Here is a 9,747-nt window from a genome sequence, read left to right as displayed (position 1 = left end):
TTTTACCCTCTGGTGGGACAGTAACTGGATTCATTGTACATTTGGATGAGGTTTGAATTTATTTCTTTTTCCTCTCATGGTAAATCAAGTGTTCATCAGCGTACAGTCGTATCACTTCCTCCCCAACAGCCAGGAGTTGTGTTTCCCTCCGTCGACGTTGCCCCCTTGCTAATTCTACAGGCTGTTTCTGTAGCTTTACATTCAGGTGAAGGCGTGTGACTGTCGCCCATTATCTCGCACAAGTCGGGGCAAAGCGCCTCGTTCCTGTCAGGTGCGGTTTCCACTGCAGACAATGCAGCTTTTACCTCTTGACATGCGATGGCAGCCCGGGTTGCCCACTCCGGAGCTGGCACTCCCTCACTCTGAGAGAAAGACGAGAAGAGGAGGAGGAGGAGGGGGGGTGAAGAAAGGCCCTTTGATGAAAGGACAGAGCCCAGCCCCCCGCCCCCGCCCCTCCCTCCTGCTCTTCCTTGCCCTGTGGAGTTAATCTGGCAGAGACGAGGCAGCATCAGCCAATTTACAGGAGCAGCAGCCCTCCTCGTGCCGTGGCTTCTCCTTCTCAAGTCCTGCCTGCGTCTCCACCCCCATCCAGCATCCACCTCTGTTCTTTGTGAGCACGCTTGTTTGTGTGTGTGTGCGTGTGTGTGTGTTGTCTGAAGTACTCTGCATGTGCAGCGCGGTGGAATAATATTAGGTACAGCGAGGTGCAAGACGGTCCAGCGCCTGAGGCAGACGACACCTGCTCCTCCCAGGCGGTGCAGTGGAGGCAGCAGCACCTTCGCCCGGGACGCCACGCCTGCCTCCGCCTCTCTCTGATGAGCCTCCTGAACAAAGAAAACGAATTAAAGGTCCTCCGTCTCTCCTTGGTTCGCACAGTGATGCACTCTATTGGCAGATGGAATCCCTATTAGACCGCCGCGCTTATCAATGCTGCAGGGAGAAATGCGGAAAACGGGGACCGAACCTGTTTTAATTACCAAAAGGGCTTATATGGAGTAAAATTAATGAACCGACCGGGGTTGTGTGACTTATCCGCATCAAGGCGGGATGAATGTGGGCGTTAATCAACACTGTTTGCTCTGTCCATCATTGTGAACAGTAATTGCTTAAACACAAACTGTGCCGTGCGTTTGGTAGCGGCGTTAGTCATTCTGCTGAGGGACCCTTGTTTCTGCCTCCTGCTCTAATGTGTTCAATAAATCCTCCAGACACACCGATTCTCTCGCAGTTTGGACGCAAATCCAAACATCATGGGCCATCAATTCCTCTCCAGCAGGCTTGCCCAGATCAATTAAATCAAAGTTCATCCCAGCCAGACGTTAATTATTTAATGAATGGCATCTGGACCTGGTGGCCGTGCAGCATCCCAGCTGAAGGGAAGGAGAGCTGAAGGGGTTTAAGGATGCTGTTTGTCATTAGAGACTCCAGCCAACAAATATTTTTAGGCTAATATGTCTTGCAGAGGTTTAGCTGCTGTGGCGTCGGTGGCAGAGGTTGGTAAAGATGCAGGGGGCTCAGCAGGAGGAGCATCCAGAGGTCTGACCTTCCTCTGAACTTTTGAGAAAAAATCTGGATAAAATTGAATATATGTTTATGGTGAAACGATGACTTATTCCTTTAATATAGATCACGCAGTAAAGATGCACCGATACAGAAACCAGCGTCGGGTTTTGGGTCCAATACTCCATGGAGTTCTCATGTAAGGTTACCGACAGAGCCCGGTGACGATGACGGGACGTCCGTCTATGTCAATTTAAGACTTTGGAAAGCTGTTGGTGGAACGATTCTGGATCGGTCCGGCCCAGATTGGAACTCTCTTTATTGTGCACTGTAATGCAGTTTATTAACAGGTGGAATCTGGTGGTGTCCTCCACCAATGCACAGCGCAGTGATATCAACTGAAATTCACTATGACATTTCTTACACATAAGACTTAAAGCATAGATTGAAATTGCACTAAAAACTTGCTCTGGCATCCCGACTGTTCACACGACACTGGGTAGAGCACTGGACTCTGCTCACTCCCAGCTTTTATTGGAAATGTAACTCTCACAGTACTGGCACTGGGAAGTAGAGGCGGAACGTAGATCTGCTCATTTTCACCTAATTCATAATCTTTCACACTGTAAACCTTTGATGGTTGATTGTTCTGGCATTGTGCATAAACCCAGTCTGAGCCTCTGAGCCAGCCCAGATCAGAATTCCAGTTTGGAATCCTGTAGAGATTCCATTCTAGGCCGGCCTAGAACAGAACTCCCATCTGGGCCAGAGTTATGTAATTTTCTCCTAAATATCAATTAGGAGTTATTTACTCTCCAATTGTTCTATATTTGCTAGAAAATAAACTACAGATCTTCTCTCCTTGACAGTGTAATCTCAGGATTACCATGTTTATCTGCAGAAATGAGGACGTTTCCTCCACTCTGAAGACTTCTGGCTTCCCCAGTGCTGCAGGTCAGAGGTGAAGGAGAGCAGACTCCCGGTAATTTCCACAGTGATGCCTCAGCAGTGTGTGCACCGCGGGTCAATACGGGTCTGCCAGCTCCTCCAGCAGCCGTCAGAGTCAATACACACCCTGACATGACATGTCCTGCGCCGCTGATTGAATTACTGGCCATTTGTCTGCCATGATTGTCTTGCTGTCATATCAGTGTTAATCTCGTTGCGGACACTGTCCGTCATATCCTCATGAGATGTGACAGAGGAATAAATGAGAAAATTAGGCTTTTCTTTGTCTTAGCGGCCCATACACTCCTCCCTTTAAAGCCAATTTGGAATCATCTGTCTCTTCATTACTTATTAAGGCTGCGAATGAAAAAACATGAGCGTGTCTGTCCGTCCTGTCAGCTCTCATCCTTTCTTAATTCTCTCAGCAATATTCAATTCAACCCCACGACTCTTAAAAACACCAACCACTGAGGGAACCTGTGAGGACTCCTCACATGTTGGTGGCAGCGATTTGAAATAAAATTGCTCTTTTGTTGTTCGTTTACATGAAAACGGGGCTTGGAGTCACTGAAAACTCAACTCTCTTCCCTCCTCTCTCCCGTCCACGAGGTGAACATGTTTCTAACAAATACTCACATAAATGTCTCCTGAAAACCACATGTTGAGACTAAACACACACGTCTGGCTGGAGCTCTGTTCTTTCATATCGCTGACATTACGCTCAGACAAAGCGCCGCACGGTGAATAATTCACACTCCGCGGGGTTCGAAGGCCTTTTCTCCCATAGACTGCTTGAGATGCACAGACCGAGACTCTTCAAATATTGATTTTACTGCCTTTCTCCAGCGCTGTTTTCATGCAGAGGAGCTTTAATTTAGCCTTTTTGTGTGACATATGAAACAAAAGGGTGTGAAATGGTAGATAAGCTGCAACAGTCCATCTCGTTGCTGTTCGTAGGAGAACCGAGTGACTCGAGCTTCTAATCCAGCAGGATTAAATACAGCGACGTCCAGGAGCCACATTCAGCCTGATTTCATCTACAGCGGGCCAGGCCGGTAAAATAGAACCAAAGAACCCTTTAAAGTTACATTTTAAAGATCTTCTTTGTTGTGGCTCAGAGTATATGTGATGAAAATTTCTGTATTTTCACAAGACCAAACTTTTTTTTGTTTGTTTTTACTGCAACTGACACAATCTCAATTTAAGGCCGATTTTGATGAAACCTTCTGGTGAAATGTCCAAAGTAAAGGTGAGGGGATTCAAAAACCTCCCCTCAATAATAAAACACATTGTCAGTGTAGAGAGAGTAACAATGCAATCATTTCCTCAAGAGTCCCTGTAAATCCAACTGGAACATTTCAGGTTTTCCTCTGACCACATGATGGGGAATTGATTTGTATATCAATACTTCATACAATTGTTCACTTAAAATCACATTCCTCACATCGTCTAAGCTGTTTAGAAGGTAAAATTGAATATTCAAATGGGAATTACTCAATCTGGAGTCACTGAAACGCCGACAGATGCTGAAGTGAAACCTGGGAAACCAATATGGCCGCTGATGGGGTTCCAGCTGCTTCTCTCTCAGGAGCAACAGGTTGTTTTGAATTTTATTCTTTTTTTTTTTTTTTTGGTGCTTTGTTTCATTTGCGAATAATAGTTGACTCACTTAAAATAAGAAGATGCAACGTCCACATGGGACGTGGTTATGCATACGTTCAGGGTTCACAAAGAAAACCTGAAAAACTGCAGCAGGCTCCTTCGGTTCAGAATCTGTTTCTGTTCAGGTGATTTAAGTTTTGTTGCTGACGGCTGGACCCCATGTGGCGTTGAGCCTCGGCCTCGGGCAGTGAATGGACAGCGTCCGGGGGGTTTCAGTGGCCTCGCCTGAGCAGCTGCAGACCTTTACAGAGCCCTTTAACCCTGACACACAGAGCTGGCCTCGTGCCGTTAAACACTGTGCACGTGTTTGAACGATGAGACACAAAACACAGTGGGACAAAACAGCGTTGATATTTATATTAGCTTTGATAACAAAAAATGCAGTGAATGAGTTTAGCACAAATCGATATAACCTAGAATAATCAGTCAACTTGATCTGTGCATTAGCATTAGCATTAGCATTAGCATTAGCCGAAGCTTTTGTTTCAGCAGTGACTGTTTTCAAAGCAGCAGCTCCTCGGCGCTACTGCCTTTTGAAGATTAACTGTATTTCAGTCATTTCCAGTCAGTGCAGATGAAGCGCGTGTCTCCATTCAGCAGTTCCACTGACGGACTGGTTGATGCTGGTCAGGCAGAACTTCTGGATCCCAAGCAGAGAAGCCACTGATCGTAATTTATTAGATATTCAAACTGGGCTTGCTGAGACAAAGAAAATAAATAAATAGACATATTTCAACAGAATATATTCTAACAAGATAAGCCACAAAACTCATGTATGCACATTGCCTTATTAGCATGCGGCGGTTCTAATGCTAAGCAGGGCTTCACTTCCGTTTACTGTTTGCTTTCCAGGTGCTCACATCATCATAGAGGACGAGACGGAGCCCGAGGCGTCCCCTGAGCGAGCCGCGGGGCTCGCGCTGCCTGAATTACTGCAGCCTCATAACCGCACACCGAGGATGGTTTTAAAGACGGGCCCGCAAAAACTGTGTAATTTAGAGAAGCGGTGTGTTTGCTACAGCGTGAACTCCTGACGTGAAGGCAGATCCGCCGCCGACACACCTGTCCGCCGGCGTGCCGGCCGTTATTTTCATTCAGAGAGGCGAACGCTGCAGACGTGTGCATGCGGCACCTTTGGTGACATTCAGAGCAGGAGGTGATTTGCAGGCTCGGCACTCTGCTGACATTCAACAACTGCAGTTGTGCGTTATGATAGGATCTCTGCCTCTGCCTCCCGGGAGCTCCGAGAGACGGCCGGGGCTGTCAGGCTGCCGCCGCAGCCTCTCTTCCCTCCCTCTCCCTCAGCGCGCCGCCGCTCGCAGCCAGGCAGCCGGCGCCGGCGCAGCCAGAGAGCCTTCAGCGAGAGCTGACATGTTCCAGGGTCCCTTTCAACAGATGGAGGTTTTACAGGTACCGTTTGGGGTAAAATACCAAGCTTGAGGGTACAGCATCTGGTGCACCACAAATTGGATGGCGTACCCTGCTGCCTCCACCCCCCCTCCACCCCCCCCCCTCACATCTCCAACCTCTATCACTTCTCCCCCTCCTCCATTATGTAGTAGAGTGGTACTGTCCAACACAACACACTCCAGCCTTGTAAATAAAACAGTTGTGCCACGGGTGATATACGTACGCCGCCGCTGAGGTAAAGTTTCAGTCCGTTTCTGCCAGAATAATGCACTAAAGATTTCCAGCGTTGCAGCAACAAATGCAATTCATTTCCACTCAGGATTGTTTTCTCTCTCTCTCTCTCTCTCTCTTTTCTGCTCGGCGAGGTCTAAGAGATGACACAGAGTTAAATCTCATTTCCACAGCAACTTGAGCCTCGCCGACCACTCAAAGTCTCCATCACTCACACGGCGGCTCAATAACCTTGGACTCATATTTCTCTGGCAGTGATTTAACGACTTGCAAAATTACACCGCGGTCGGTTGAGCCGGTGTTGATGTTGATATCGCCGCTCTTTACCGTCCCGGGCCCCGCCGCCCCGCCGCCCCGCTCCGGTTATTCATCATGACTTACGCCGTGACACATGAGCGGCGCCCGGTCGGCCATCCATCTCGCCGTTAAATAACACGTGCCAGGCCGGGTCCGGATCACAGGAGCAAGGTGAGCGATGGCGCTTTGAGGAGTGCAGCGGGAGAATTACGGCCGCCCGCAGGACTTCCTCTCAAGTTGTGTCTCTGCGCGAGCTGACAGGCTGTAAAAAGCGGATTTACACGTGCGGGCGCGTTCGCCGTGATTAAATGAGCGAGCCGCTAAATCCTGTTAGATGCGGCGTGAGTGTTTTTGCATTGCAGAAATGCCCTGTTTGCATTATGGGATGTAAAACCTGCTGCACACCCTGAACCCGGGGATAAAGCTGTATTGAGAGGTCTGTGTGCAGCAGCGACTCCCCCGCCATGATCGCAGCTAATAAACTACACTGAGCATAAAGGATGATGAACGTGAGTATCCTCTGAACGGTTTCTGCCCCTTATTTACTGACAGTGCTGCTGAATGAATTGTGCATGATTGTGTTTCACTCCCCTCATTACTGTTTGCATGTTGCACCTTGGTGAATTCGGTGTTTTTGTGAGTGGATCGAGGCCGGAGGAGCTGCAGAAGCTGGCTGGAGGATCAGAACGAGTCACATTCAGGATCCCGTCTTAATCCTCCCGCCGTGGGAAACAGTTTAGTGAGGAATAACAGTTCTTTAAACCAGGAGTGGCAAACAGTTTAAACTGAAAGGTCACTATAAACCAATGTGTTGAGTCTAGAGCCAGTTTGGTTCAGTCTCATCTGTAAAATCAATGATTTTAGCACAAAATGTCATCAGTTTACCTTCATCATGTGCAGTGGAGTTGATTTAAAATCTTGAACACAACATCCTGACAGAAATCTACTGTCATTTTAATCCCTTTTTTATTAAGCAGTCAGTATCATTAATGCATGCAGAGCCTGACGGACGGTGATCTGTGGTGATCTGGAGGTCGATGTGTGGTCGTCTGGTTCTGTGTTGACGCCGATCTCAAATCAGCAAGACAACAAATACATTAGATAGTTTCCCAGAATGTGTAAACTTGTTAACGAGTGAGAGAATTCAAACAAATACCTGCTGACGGAGCCTGAGTCGACCTCTTTTAGTGGGCGACGGTCTCCGATCGTTCAGCATGTTCATGTATCGGTAAGGAGAAAAAGCACCAAGCATCCGTACAGTTGCAGTGTTTACTGCTCAGTTTAAAGAATATCTGCAGGTGTGTTTCTTTGATAAGGATCCATATTGAGCGTCTTTGCCACCTCTGAGCTGCTGGAGGAGCCACGAGGAAGATGGCAGGGACAGAACGAAACAAAAACCACTCAGAAGAAATGAATCTTTTGTGTTCAAGGCAGAAAAACTAAAGATCAAAAGATCATTCATGCACCTTTTTTTTAGGTTTCCTGCCAGACACAGAAGAGAGGAACTGTTAGATTTAAATTGGAATTGCATGTTCTCCCTTTGTGTGTGTGCGTTTCCTGCCACAGCGCCCTGCACAGGCTCACAGGCTTTAGCAGTGTAGAAAATGGATGTAAAGTGTGGAAGAGCACAGCCTTTGTTATCAGTAAAAAAAAAAACATGTTTACTTGTATTTAATTACAGCTGCTGTCGCGCTCCTCAGCAATACGCCATGAGACGGAGAGTCTCAGCCGCCTTCGCTCCCCTTTAATCATTCCCGTCTATTTAAGGTGTGGAGAAAGTATTCAGCTCCTAATAACGTCCTCTCAACCCGCTGAAGGTGAGGCGGAATTAGTCCGCTCGCTAACGCTCGGGAAACACGGCGGGATGATTTTATTCTCGCCGCACATCACAAACACACTCTGCCTGCGCCTTCCCATCAGGTCCCATTCAATTTCACCTCGCAATTTCAATCTGATTCAAAGCGTCCATCTTTATAAAGCGCCGTGGAAACGGCTTCGCCGCCTCCCTGGCGGAGGAGGAGGAAACGTGACCCCGCGGTGATCGGCGGTCCTGACCACTGCAGCGCTTATTAAATGCCATGGAGGCTAATTCCTGCTCCACACACAGCGATGTACAGAGGGCCAGGAACGACTTCCGCCCCGCTCTTGATATTTCGGCAGAACATAATTTACATTCTGTCTTACTTTTGTCGGTGTCGGCGCGTCCCTCGTTCTGTTGGACGGTTTTGGTTAAAACTTTAAGGATTTCCTGCAGTTTAAAGACTCCTCATTAGAACCAGTGTTCTCTCCAGTATATGTGTGTGTTTGTGAAAATAATCAATCCCTTCCAGCAGTAATCAATGGAGGCAGAACTATGCAGTGATTTTGTTAATTAAAAGCTGGGGGGCATCAGACGAGGCTGCTTGTTGGATCTCCGTTTCCGAGGTGGCATAATTATGTGCCGCACTCGGTAAAATGGCTGGTGGGGGTTTCCCGCCCGGCCAGCGCAGCTCTGAATATTCATCAGGCGTTTGTTAAATGGTGTTTGTAGACGTATTACCACTTCAGGAGGTTTGCCCTTGCTCCTCAGTCGCTCATCCGGAGAAGCATTAGTGGGGAAGGGATCCACGGGCCTCGGCGTTTCGGATAGCAGAGGGCAGTTAACCGAGCAGAAGCTCGTCCGGTCGACATTCAAACAAGACATGAGAGATTGTGAACGCTATGTGGTAAGAAAGAGAAAAAAAAACCCCAACAACAACTGCAATTAGCAGTAATATGTTGGGACTAAGTGGGCTTGGAGTGTGAGCCCGAATCAAATAGGAACACAAGGGATGAGTTCTGTCTAATTTGAAGCCATTTTGATGGGAAACCTGAGCGCGGCGGAGCATATGGCAGACAATTCAGCTGTGTTTTGATAGTCTTCATAAACAGGGACCATCACCATGCCTCATTTCAACCCAAGTGCACTTTGCTAAAGATAAATGCAGCATAGAAACATGAGGGGGTGTAAATTGGTCCATAATTGCATTCTCCGGAGAGGAACCTGCATGCAGATCTCGTCCCTTACGCCGCTTGTAATGTAACACCCACACACACGTGCAAGCTATTTGCATTCGGGAAAATTCATAAAAATGTACATTCATCTTTTTTTTTCAGAGTGCAGAGAAACGTCTGTCGACGTGCCTGCTGGATGAGTCTGCCAGGTATCAGCATGACGATAAGACACTCGCCTTCATTAAGATGGCGTTTTTCTCCTCCTTAGAAGTATTCTTACCTGAGCCTCTACCGGATTTGTGAAGGTGTTTTACGTGTCTGTTGACACGACCGCAGTGCTCAGGGTCAATGAAACCTTTTTGAAAATGGCTTCCAAAGTGGAACTTTTGGAAAACGTTCTCAGTGTAAACGCAACTGCTTCTGCGCATGTGGAACATGGCCGCAATAAACGGTTCTTGAACGGGACTTGACTGTTCAGACGGCAGTCAGAAACGGATCTGATTTGGTCCCACAGACACCGAGGCCTGAGTTACACTAAACCCGCTCACACTGCCACAGAGCAGGTGGGTATTGGTCACCTGTGAGCAGAAAATCAGGATCACGTTTGCCTGCAGTGTGATGAAGCCTCAGTGAGATGAATAATTCAAGTCAGTTTTGGTGTCAGGGTTCATGTTTTGTCTGGCGTGTTTTATGTGGAACTCTAAATCTGTCTCTGGTTTCAGGCTC

Source organism: Salarias fasciatus, chromosome 19, assembly GCF_902148845.1.
Source record: "Salarias fasciatus chromosome 19, fSalaFa1.1, whole genome shotgun sequence".
NCBI classification, from domain to species: Eukaryota; Metazoa; Chordata; class Actinopteri; order Blenniiformes; family Blenniidae; genus Salarias; species Salarias fasciatus.
The sequence above is the reverse complement of the archived record's forward strand: the minus strand, read 5'-3'. Positions refer to the sequence as shown.